A 13100-nucleotide genomic window follows, 5' to 3' on the forward strand; every position below is an offset into this window, starting at 1 on the left:
TTTACTGGGCTTCTGTGATGTGCCAGACACTTGGTATATATTAATGAAAAAAATAAATGTTTTTTACGAATCTTACTGACATGAATCAAAGAAACCTACAAATACGTGTATAATTTTACTCGGTGTGGCTAAGCTTTAGTTTCTCATCTGGAAAATGAAAAATAGATTACTGGTTCATTTTCTTTTTCAGAGTTTCTTCTCAAGATCCCAGATTTCTTGCCCCAAACTTCCCACACACAATATAATTACATGTTTTAGGTCCACTGATTGAGAAAATACAATACCAAAAGCTACTATGAATTCAATAACTATTTAAAATAAATTGACATTTGTGTCATCATAATGCATCTATATAATTAGAAAAATAGTAGCACACGTTGTTTACTCAGTTTGTCAAAATCATTTGCTGCATATATGGACTTGTTTACCTATTGCAATAATTTAGTGGCCTCCCAGGGGTCCAAGGTGCAGAGGTTAGGAACCTACAGACCATATCAATCACATGAAATACAAGATACTTGAGTAGCAATGGCCCTTTTCTTCCACAACAGACATCACTATCAATGACAGCGTTTTTTTGCCCACAGAGAGTTTAAACTCAGCCTCAGAATCCTTCTCAACACAGTATTCCAGATGGTCACTACCAACTGTTTAAAGCTGGCAAACAGAGGAAAAATTATTGGCACTCCCTGGGCTAAATGACTCCTAAGGCCCTGCACAGCTTTAAAAAATCTATGAATCTTATGTATTCAGTTTTGCTGTCTTGAGAAACACAAATGCCTTCTCCCCTCTCTACGTAAAAGTTCTTCAAATGTTTGAAAGACATCCATGTGGCCCCTACATTTTCTTTCCTTTGGGATAAACAGCTCCAGATCCCTTATCTGTTCCTCATATTCTGTTGTCTCGACCACCTCTGGCCTTTGACGCTCACCCCTGTTTGCATATTTGTCAATATTTCCCTGAAGAACAGCCCAGAACTTCTCTCACTCCCCTTGATAGACATTGAGACATGCGTTCAGTGACTGAAAATTACATTGCAAACATTGCCGAGAACTGAAATGTCCTTGATTGAGAGTATACTAGCTTTTATGCATTAAACTTATTAAGTACTGTGATTTACATTGAGATGTAGTTCTTTTCATTTATTAACATTATTAAGTCATTACATATTTAATTTTAAAGATTGCCTTACTTTGTGGGAAGCCATATCACACCTATGACTCATATGAAAATACTCAAGTGTTTTTCTTTAGAATCTTTCTAAAATGGATAATTCTTATCTTTTCAATTATCGGTGGTACAAGCTTCCAGGCCAACTCCTTCAAGATCGGCTCATCAGGCCATGCCAAAGTGATAATCAGGAACTGTATGACCCTGACAGTGGGTGTTTGCCTCTCTAGGAATTCAGTCACATAAAAATTCAAATGATATTCATTGATAGCTGTTGGATATTTCAGCTAATTTGCTTTCCATGCCTAACTTTCTCTTCTAACTAAAATTGCCCACTGGGCTTTTTTTCCCCCAGGGGTGACTACTGCAGCCAGACACACTGGTAATTCATCCATAGGCATGCCAGTAACCCTTGATGTTCCCTCCGCTAAGGGATTTGCCAAAGACAATAGTTACTAGCTGAACCAATCAGATTTCCTCTCTCAGAATTTAACCAGGAAGCACAGAAGGAATTTTCCAGTCTGCAGAACGACAAAAAGCAGCAGCCACATGTGCTGCAGCTGAGTTACATTAATGGCAGCACATAGACCTCTGCTGAGATTGTTTGACCCACCTTGATTCCAGCCCCATTCTCTTTGGACTCTGGTCCTATCTTGGCTTCTATTCTTGGATTTCCTTGTGATTCCATCCCTTTATTATTCCACATGTATCTTATAGTTCTGCGCCATTACTCAAGCTACTGAAGCTTATTAATATAAGGGTCTCTTTGTTCCGAACCCAGTGTCAAGAGCTCTCACACATGTCACCGTACCTGTCTGTACACTACCTTGCTAAGCAAGCTCTTGGTCTTTAACCTCCTGACTTCTGATTTGCTGTTTCTCTTTTTCTTACCTGGCTATGATTCACATGTTAGCCCATGGGTGTATTTTATGTCCATTCTGGCTTAGACCCTCCTGACACCAGTGGAACTAAAGTCCTTGATATTTCTGGCCCTTGGGTCCCTGGCTGGGGGTTCCAGGCTTGCTCTGGTCCTGCCCCTCTTTAGCACTCAGGTGAAATCTGCCTAGTTCCCCAGCTTGAGACAAGGGAGAGGGAATGTTACATGTGGGTGTAAAAGGAACTAATGGCACGTTCCTACTTACTATGTCTTTCTCCAAGTGAGATGACTTCCTTACAGTCAAGTGCTTTCATCCACGTATTCACAAAACAATGATAGAAGCCTCAGGAAATGATTAAAAAGTAATTTATCATCAAGTTAGCCATCGTTGGTACATATATATTTTTTAAAAGGAAAGCCGTATACTAAAATGAGTGCTTAATAAGAACACCTTATTCACCTAAAATATTCCCCCAAATATTCATTTTCCTTCAGCCATTCCCTCACTGCTGTTTAGCAATCCTGTTATTAAGCTCTTAGCATACACTTAACAGCAGCCATTCCTGAATTCTCCAGTCCTTAAGCTCCCCACAGAAAACTGCTTCTCTAGAGATGATCTCCTTTTCTTTGAAATGGAGGCCATATGAGGTAATCTCCCTCTATATTTGTGTGTATTTACACCTTCCTGTCTTCCTTCCAAAGAATCTGGGAAACAAGATTGTTTTGGTCATGTTTTGGTCCCATCCATCCTTGTCTCCACTGGGGATCAAGACTTTACCTCACTCCCCACCCCCGACCGCCTCCCCCCCGCCCCCAACCGCCCCCCCCCCGCCCCCCACCCCCCACCCCGCTCAAGGGTTTCTCACAAGTCGGTCAGAAAGGCGGGTTCGCAAAGGACCTTGAGGGGTTAGAGTTTTTATCAGGTTCTCGAAGATGTCCAGGAGAAAAACAACAACAACACAGGGAAGAACAGCTGACCAGGCAGCCCCGTCACCTCTGCCTCACAGCCCCCGGTCACCCTTTCCTTCTCCCCTCCGCTCACAGCACTCACCCACCACCAGCCAGCTGTGAGTTGGGGGTGAGAAGCAGAGTGGCTCTTTACCACAGAAATGGTTCTACCATCTCCTCTGTCCGCTCTAACCTTTCTCCCTTGGCCTAAAAACATGATGACGCGTTTCCCTGCCTCGAACATATCTGGGCTTGACTCTTCTGCTTTTGTCTGGACTTCCTCCTAGAGCCAGGCCACTGCAAGTTGTCAGTGTTGGATCAGGAAAACCCCCTGTTTGGACTGGGGGTGGAAGAACTAGAGAATCTGGTAGAGGCGGAGGCCTGGGGGAGGGAAGTTAGGGATGCCACCCAGGGTCAATTACAGGGGACCCAGTTGGGGGTACTAAAGACTGAGGCAAACAGAGACGAGAGGGCAGATCCAGGGAGCAGTCTGGTCTCAATACCAACAGGAACCACAGCCAGGTGCTCCTGATTACCTCAGCCTCCTTACAAGGCCCAGGCTTGACATGCTGGGATTAGTTCCATGCTTTTGGCTGGAGGCAGAGAAGCTGCCTCATTTACTAAGGCCTTTCTGTTGTCAGAACCTTGTCATTGGTCTTCCATTCAACTAGATCTTCAGGTTCCTGGATACAGCCTTACACCATTGACAACCCGTCTTATTGGCCCCCTGATACCTGTGTCCTCCTGGTCTCGGATTACCAAAGCCAAAATTTAGACGACACTGGGGTGGACCAGTATTCCCTAACTCTGGGTTCAGGGTTTTAGAAAGAAGTAGGATCTAGAAGGTGTCACTCAAGGGTCCTCAAATATGAGGAAGGAAGGAGCAGATAATTAGGGAAAATAGATAAGAAGTAGAGATACCAGCCAAAATGAGCATAATGTCCAGAGGACTCAAACTGCAGGCAGTGGAGTATACAGCCTATAGAGAAGAGGGGGCGAACAGCTCCATCCCATTTACACATCTTAACCACTGTGGGAGGTGCGAGAAACATTAGAATGCCCATTCTACAGATGAGGTCAAAGAGTTGATGACTCCCCTCAAAGGTTTGGGCTTTTTATATAGGGGAACCAGTACTGGGACTGACCTCTCCTGAGTGGAGCCAGAGCTACAAGTATCTCTTTAAATTAACCAACTACTCAGAACCTATAAGCCTCTCTCCAATAATAAACTTTGATTAACTTGATGGATGAAGGACTTTCAGTAAGGAGCAAATGGTTCTATTTTGGGGCTTTGAGAGAATCTACCCAGAAAACTCTTTTTTAAAGTCTGAAAATTCTTTGGCAGCATCTTTCTAACCTCCTCCTTAGTCCTACCATGCTATTTGCATACCACTTCGTCAGCATTTTCCCCTGTCTCCCACCGGGGCCTCACCCTACCGCGTTTCTGAGACATGTGACAGACTGCAGGCAGGTGGGCAACCAGCTACTCCCTCCTCATGCCCATGTCTAAGTCACTTTTTTGTCTTGCTAAAGAATGACTAACTAGTAACCATCCTACCACGAAAATGACAAATGGAGACAACTGCATGTGTTTCTAAGAAAAGGCCTCCTAAGGTACATTTTACTTATCAGAACAGAAAATATGTAGGCTGGACTCTGGAACTTTCCATGGCTGAGCACAGGACCACCCTATACCATCTGCCCCAGAGCCGGAGATACTCAGGCCAATCACAGGAGCCAATTAGAATTGCTAATAGCCTCACTGTCAGGGCATACTTATACGTATCTCGCTTAAATCCTTTAAACTTCAGTTTGAACCTTCTCTTAACTTTAATGTAAGAATTGTGTATTTATTTAAAGCAATCTTTTGATCCTAATTATTTAAATTGTGCATTCTACTGGTTTTGAACAATGGAAACAACCCAGCCTGTTACCTGTGGATCAATTCATAGTACATTCCTTGTGTGTGCTAAGATCAACTTTTTATTAGTGACTTTTTATTCCAGCCTTTTGCCATTGTACTTCTCTTTATTGAATGATTTTAATAAAATGAAAATTTTTGCACTGTGGTTTCACTGTGCTCCGTTTACCTCCCTATTTGGGGAGATGTGTCCTAGCTAATATTCAACAAGAGGAAAGTAGCACAAAGAGTGGCCTAAAGTCCTACGTAAAGTAAAATATCCAAATCCCCCTGTTCCGTCACTATGTAGCGCAGAACGCTTAAAGCATTATTTCAAAAAAATGTGTTTTTCTGGTTGTTGGGGGTGACAGACCACACGAGGAGGCCGGGAGAGAGCGGTGGTAGCAAAGTTTGAACTCTCAGGGATTCGGAGATGTTGGTTTCAAAACGGAATTTATCCTCAAATCCCAAGATTATAGATTTCCTTCCAAATTGCATTCCCAACACGGCTTAGAGAACAGTTGAAAAAGAAATTGCTCTCCATATTTTGATTGACATTAAAAACACTGTGAAAATGGTCTGGAACTTGATCTCTTCGAGGGAAGGACAATAATCAAACTATAGCTTTTGCCTGCAGCCTTTCTTTCACACTTACTCAGAACTGTTCCAGGAAAAGAAATTCACAGGGAATTTTGTACTCATATATCACTTCTAGAAGGAGAGGGAGGCATTCTCAAGAAAATTATCCCCAAACTTTTAAATACAGAGAGAGAAGATTAATGAGTCGCAACACAAAACCACCTCTATCCATGGAATAAAATCAAACTGAGGCAGTCATTTGGAGCTGGAAACCTTTAACATCCAGGTTTATTTTTTTAAAAAGATCAGATTTGCCCTTCTTGCTACATACCACCTAGTCTTCACTTAAGTTCTAGACATCCATGTCTGGTTTTGCCAAACACATTAGAAGGATTTTACTATTTCAGTTTACAAGTCCATCTGCATAGCCCTATTAATCGAAGGGATCCATGAATACCAAGTACTTTGTTCTCACCCATTTTTTTGACCATGCATTTCATTGCTACAGCACTAAAATTCCCCCACCCTGTACAATCAGCTCTCTCTAAAAGGAATTCCAGGCTACTACCAACTAGCTGCCTTGTACTACTGTTTAAGATGCCCCAATATGTCGGACTATCTTGAAATGAAAGGCTGTTTCCTCCCTTTTCAGAACACACTTGCAACCTACACCTTTTTCAAATTCTCTAGTGACACTCAGGCATGCTTTCAAACAGAAAATAAGATTTCTTAAGAAATAGTTTGGTCGGATGTTAAATGCGATTTCTAAAAACACACCCTCTAGCACATGCATTCTCTCATTATTAGGTTTTATAGGAAACAGATCATGGGAGGCATCTTCTGTCTCAGCAAATATCAGATCAGTTACATTAACCCAGCCGGTGCTAAATGCCAGTGCTCTTCCCCGCTCTGACCTGATTTCCTTGCAGCTCTAGAAGTTTAGTCTTAAACACTGGTAGCAGAATAAAATGTAAATGACTTTGGTTACAAATTATCACTTTTTGGTTTCTCATCAACCTAAAAAGTTATTGTTCTTTTTAAAGCAGAACCTCTTTAAATCTCTGATAATAAAAGATGCAGGAGAGACTTCTGGTGTGAGCAGACATGCACAGAACGGCTACTGACACTGACCTACGGCTATCAGGTATAACCCCCATGACACTCCTGAACAAAAGGCGATCTTATCAAAGTTGCCAGTGGTCCCTGAATATACGTCTCTATATAATCGCTCCTCTCGTCCCAACTCTAAGAACAAAACTTGAGATCTCATCCTGTTTGTCTTCCGGGAACATCTGCAGGGCAGCAAAGCCCGGTCTGGCTCTGAGAATTTGCATGGTTTACTGGCGTTTACAATCTTGCATCTCCAGCTACCTTGGCCAGGAATGTTGACTGAAACCCGGAGAAAGTCCCCATACTCTCTAGAGGAGATTATAAGAAAGCCCTCTGTGCCTTACCTCTCAGGCTGAAACTTCTTCCCAGGGACTAAGTCAGAAAGCAAGGACTGATTTCTTTAAGCAGAAGCACAGCAAGAGTGCAGGCAGGCAGGCAGCCTAATACACACTGCTCTATTCAATAAAACTCCAGACCGCCCTTCCTTAGCCCCTCCCAGAAGTCCATGCTAAGTGAACACATATCCCCTATGTTTACAGTCGGCATCGGTGGTATGCATTGTCCTGTAGTTTTTCTAATAGGCAGCCAATGACGACACCCCAGCCGAGGTGGATGCAGCCTGCCTGTGGAGATGCCTGTCATTCCCTAGGCATGCTCAGGAAATCACTCATCAGAAAAACCAAGACCTAAAAAGCTCTGAAGCTGCGTGCTGGCTGCCAAAACCAGCCTGCTACATGCCCTTTTTTGGTTATCCTTAGCAGGGCCTCTGGAAGTGAATCCATTGTCAGGAACAATCATAAGAAATGTTAATCTTGGAGAAAGAGGCTGTCTTGTAGAACACAAATGGAACTTTAAAAAAGAAAGCATGGTCCATGAAACTTAACAGTCCGTAAGTTTACTGGGGTGGAGGTGGGGAAGGCTTTTTAATTGAGGGATCCTTGATAGCGTATTTCTTTTAAAAGTAGTTGTACATACAAAATGAAGTTAAATTGTGTATGTAACTGTAAAGCCTGAAATGGCTAGGACTCAGGTCTGATGTACAGGCTAGATTTCAACCTGAAAGAGGCACAGCCTCCTAAAATATGTCTACGTGTGTTATAAAAACAACTAATAAAAAAAAACTTAGGTCTTTTTTAGTAGGTAATGTTTGCCAGAACAAGTGTGCTGCCAGAAACTCAGCTAGGCAGGATCCTATGGGCTTGGCTATCCTCATTGGTTTTCCAAATCACCTTTCTCTCTCCCTCCCCCTCCTCTTTGTTTATTCAGATTTGGCAACAGAGAGATATTGCTAGAAACTAAACGCAACAGAGGGGGTATGAAGGAACCCAGCACCTGCTTTGGAGCTGGTGTAGACGGATGCATATGCCCACAGAGATGACACTGATGCTATAGTGACTTCTTGAAAGGACTCCAACCAACTCTTCCTTGGGTGGGATGTGTGCTATGAGAGGGTCAGAATTAGGAGATGCTGAATTGCAATGAAATTAACTAGCCCGTGTGTATATATACTCTGGGGTCTTATACTTCTCAATATAGAATTCACTCAATTAGTTGATCAGTGCTTAATTCAACAGCAAGAGACTATGAGCACTTCCTGTTTGTCAGGCCTGGGTCTAGGTGCTCTAGGTGCTCTACCTCATTCACTATTGCTCTGTGTTTGGAGACTGTTTCATCACTGGCTAAGAGGAGTTAAAATATTTTCCCTGGCTAATTACAAGTCCAGAAGCATGGTCTTCAAAAATCTTAGGTTTTGCCGTATAAGCCTTTCCCTATTTATGAAGATCCAAATTAGAAATGATCTCTACTTAGGAAAAAGTCCCTGCCCTTTGTGCCTCACTCAGAAGGCTTGGGAAGTGATTGATCCCTATGGTGGCTTCCTTCCTCAGCCCTGAAGCACTAACAAGTTACCCAGAGACATCTATATCAACCCACACTCATCTTTTTGGGGGAAAGGCTACTCTGTCCCCTCTTCCCAACTGCTACTGCAGCACAGACTAAAAAAAGCTACAGCAAAGGCTGCCAGGCAGAGGGAGAGGTGAGCTTCAGGCATCCCAAGTTAAAACTCAGAATGCACTTTCCCAGGGAAGCAGAATAAATAATGGCTTGTGGGTATAGAACAGTCAATGCTACATTTCAAGTACGCTGTGGTTCAACCAGGCATGTGTGGAACACCACTGTTTATAAAATTGTTCCTATGGGAAAATGTTTTCTGATCCCAAATAAATGATTTGGAAATAAACTTCGGGAACACAACCCATTTGGGCTGCTGGGGACGGGTTGTAAGGATAGAATAACACTTCGCAGTCCGGTAAACTGCTGAGCTTGAAGACATTGTAGGGCAGACATCAGTGAGTTCTGAAAACAACTCAGCTGGTGAAATCTGTGTGAAGATATGACCTGTGTCCAGAGATGTTTGGCGCCTGTGATCTCTAGGCAGTATGGACCGTAACTCAAAGAGGCCTGTTTTAATGTGCTGCTTTCCATGGCCACTGCTGATTACATCCTAAGCAGCATTCTCCCTGCTTGTTTGAGTAATACCCTTTGGTTGAGCAGCATCAGGGCATAATTTGCCATTGATGAATAAAATAAGTACCAGCTTTCCAGAGGAAAGAAAAGTTGTGCTATGAATGGGGAAAATATTATCAGCAGGAAACATGGAAAGGACATGCATTTTGCATGGTTTTTAGGAGATAAATGGCTAAATATTTTTGGATTATGTCTTTAGAAAAGAGACATATGTTTCCCTAGATAAATTCTGAATACGGGGTTTTGTGGATGAGCAATCATTCAGCCTATTTTGTGTATTTGAAAATAGACTTATTGTACAGGAACTCTATAGTTGGAAGAATAATTTAACAAACTGCATGTAATATACACCATGATACAGAAAAATTCTTTTTTCATTTTTTTTTAACTTTTACTTTTTAAAAAATAAGCAGGAATAAAAAAGAAATGAAAGGGAATAAAAAGAGAGAAAAGAGATATATGTTGCCAATCTCTGCCATGGGAAACTTTACTCGAATAGTATTCACTTTTTCCAGAAAGTCATTTGTAAATGACACTAAAAACACAGGATTTATATAGGAAATTTCTCTGGAATTTATTTCCCACTTGGATCATCTCAGATAAAGAACAGCTTGCCTAGCGTAGGATATATCTACCTGATCAAACCATAACAAATCTAAAAAGACATTTGGAAACATCTGGATGATTCACTGTATTTTTTCAGTTCCAACTGAGTATTTGCGATCATGTAGATCAGTAGTAAGCAGTTTTATTTTGCTAGTGTGTCAATTTGGGAAAGTAAAAGCAGGCCATACTTTTTTCATTCAAAATTAAAATCCCTTCATTGAGTTCCATGGAAAATATACATTCTTCCAGCTTAAAATATCTACTTTATTGAATTGAACAGATATTTCAAACATTTTAAAAGACAGTAGAACATCGCCCCCACCACCAACCCACACAACCTTCTGTTCCTCAAATGAAGTTAAGTCCAGAGACTCAAGTTTATAAAACACTCAGATCAGACTGGTAGACTGTTGATACCAAAATTGGACAACAAAAACAGTAAAAAAAGAGAAAAGAAAAGAAAATTAGACTAAGTGTACTTACAAACATAGACGAAAAAATGAGCATATTGAATCTAACTGTGCAAAGAAAAAGAAGACAAGGCCAATGCTGTGATGGTCAAAATCTGAAAATCTATTGACATATTATACACTACTAGCAGTTTAAAAGTTTTAAAAAAAATAGAAAAAAGAAAAGAAAAAGATCATCTCAATAGATGAAAAATAATACTTGGTAAAATTAGTAATCACTTATAGAAAAAAAAGCTCTTAAAAAACTAGCAATAGAATCTTTATAAACATAATGAGAGACATTTACCAGAAATATAGAGCAAACATCACGCTTAATGATGATATTAAAAGTATTCCCGGTACAATCAATGAAAAGACAAGAAGGAATATTATCTCTTTTACAATTAAAAAATGGGCTGGAAGTCCTAACCAAGACAAAGAAATAGAAAAAAAGGAAATAGGAGCTATTGGAATTAGAAAGAAAAACAAATGTCTGTATTTTCTATGACATGATTATCTACGTAGATATTTCAAGAGAATCATCAAATATATTAGAACTAATAAAAGAATTTCACAAGATAATTGGAATCAAGTTCAGTATGCAAAAATCCAGAGTTCCTGTAACCAGCCATCTTTCATTTTAAAATATAGTGGGAAAATATGCTATTCATATTACTAACAAAAGTGTGCACTAGCTGGGAATAAATGTAACAAAACACGTGCAAGAAAATTACAAAATTTTTATTTCCTGGATTTAAGGACATAAAAGGCCCGCCTAAATGGTGAAATATATCACTTTTATAAATGGCAAACCTAAAAACTATAAAGATGTAAACTCTCCTCAAATTAACCTATGAATTTATTATTCCAGCAAAAATCCCTAAATGATATATTTTGTAGAACTTGACAAAACAATCCTAAAAGTCATATGGAAAAGTAAAGGTCTAAAAAAAAGGACTAATATATTTATTGGGCAATTCTAATTAACATAAGACAAATAGACCAATAGAATAAAGTAGAAAGCCTAAAAACAGTCCCAAGCATTTACGGAAACTTTTAAAAATAACAGTGAAGGCATCACAGATCAGGGGGAAAATGGTGGACTGTTCTATCCATGGTAAGATTACAATTGATTATGTGAAAATAATAAAATTAGATTCAGAATTCCCACCCACACCCAAAGAAACTAGACTATGTGAAAAACGAAACTTGAAAATGATTAGGAAAAATTGTAGGAGAATACTTTTAAGATAGAGTATGGCAGGATTCTTAAATCATAAAAAACAAAATGTACAAACGAAAAGACTGAAAAATTTTGAGGATACCGTTAAACTCCTCAGATCAAATGCACAACCTTCATTTACTTCTGCCTCCTTCCCAAACCTCATCAAAATAATAATAAAGAAAGAAAAAGTCATAAATAAATCCTACAGGGCAAAGAGTGCTGGAAAGGAATCAACATAATCCGATGTCAGCCAAATTCTGAAATACGGAAAATGGATGCATGGTTGATAATTGACTTACCAGAGATGAGAAACTGAACTCTGGCCCTGGAGAGCGGAAGGCCGATGGACAAGAAAGAAGCCGATTCAAGCCTCAAAACCAGGAAAAACTCAGGATTTGGAAGCTCTGGGAAACTCTGAGGGTGAGGGATGGAGCAGAAAACAGGTTTGGTTGAAAATCTGTGTAAGGAACAGTTAGAAACCCAGATACTCCTCTCCCCACCCCACCAGCCAGATGCACACCCCTCCCTGAACCAGACAGAAACTGGAAGTTTATTTTCTGAAGAGAAAGGCTGGCCTCAGAATGTCAGGCAAAGCAGTGGACAGAAAAGATGCCATGTGCTGAAAACAGACTTTGAAATGAACGTCTGCTCAAGGAACACTAAGCCCCGACCCCTCACTCTGCGGGGCTCCAGGACTCTCACAGTCAGGTTTGTACTCCACAGAAAGGAAACTGGGGGATTCCACTCCAGGGAAACTGGCATGCTCACGGAAAAAAATCTAAAGGCACAACATCTGAGGAACTCCGGAAATGTCTGTCTTAACACCCAAGGCCCTTTTGTGAACTGTGCACAGGAACTTTCAACTGGCTGTTTAGCATCTCACTCTTAAATACGAACATCAAGTTAAGGAAAGGCTCTGAAAGAGAGATTAGGACAACAGAAAAAAGAAACTCAGAGGAAAAAGAGGCAGGGTGAGAAACAGAGAAAAAGCTTCAAGAAGACTATAATTACCATATAACTTCAAGAAAACTATAATTACCATTCTCAGAGAGATAAGAGAAGATGCTGTAGCCACGAAACAAGAGAAATGGGCTGTAAAAAGGTATTTGCAGGGAACAGGAAAGAACTGTTGTAAATGAAAAATACTATGACAGAAATTTATAAAAATTCAATTCAAGAAATGGAGGATAAAGTTTAGAATAATCGTGCAGAAAAGTAGAAGAAAAAGACAAGATGGAAAAAAGGAGAGAAAAGATAAGAACGTTAGAGAATCAATCAAATATCCAACATCTGAGTGTTGCAGAAAATTGTAGGAATGACACTATGAAAGAAATAATACGTTAAAATTTCCTCAAACTGAAGGGCAAAAGTTTCCAGATTCAAAGGGCCCACTGGGCATCCAGTACAATGAATGAAAACATATCTCATTCTGAAGTTATTACGTTCTTGAGATTATATGCTTCAAAGGGGGAAAAACGTTGGGGTCGAAACTAGAAACCAAGAAGCTTCGAAGACAAGGATCAGAAAATACAGGATGCAAACCCATGACACAGGGGCAAGTGGTCCCATGATGATGGTGAAAGAAAATTCCAGGACAATAGCTGGTCAAGAAAACAATCAGTAGAGGTTGGAGCAGAGGACTCCAGGAAGGATATTTTAAGAAAAAGACAAGTAGATAGGTTACATATTCTTGGGGAAAGCATTTATGAT

The 13100-nt window shown here is 40.4% G+C and overlaps 1 protein-coding gene across 4 annotated transcripts in view; it reads right to left on the reverse strand.

Annotated features, from left to right (window-relative positions):
• CALD1 (caldesmon 1) overlaps positions 1-7073 on the reverse strand; it is a 181323-nt gene extending 174250 nt beyond the window's left edge. For 2 of the 4 annotated variants that reach the window (XM_012533886.3, XM_033432413.2), the window contains exon 1: positions 6929-7069. The gene's annotated coding sequence lies outside the window, so the exon portion shown is untranslated. Of the gene's footprint in view, positions 1-3098; positions 3125-6928 lie in introns of those variants that run through there. The other 2 variants (XM_033432405.2, XM_049715081.1) reach the window with 2 other exon arrangements.
• Positions 7074-13100: the final 6027 nt, after the last annotated feature.

Source organism: Orcinus orca, chromosome 9 (genome assembly GCF_937001465.1).
Source record: "Orcinus orca chromosome 9, mOrcOrc1.1, whole genome shotgun sequence".
Classification (NCBI taxonomy): domain Eukaryota; kingdom Metazoa; phylum Chordata; class Mammalia; order Artiodactyla; family Delphinidae; genus Orcinus; species Orcinus orca.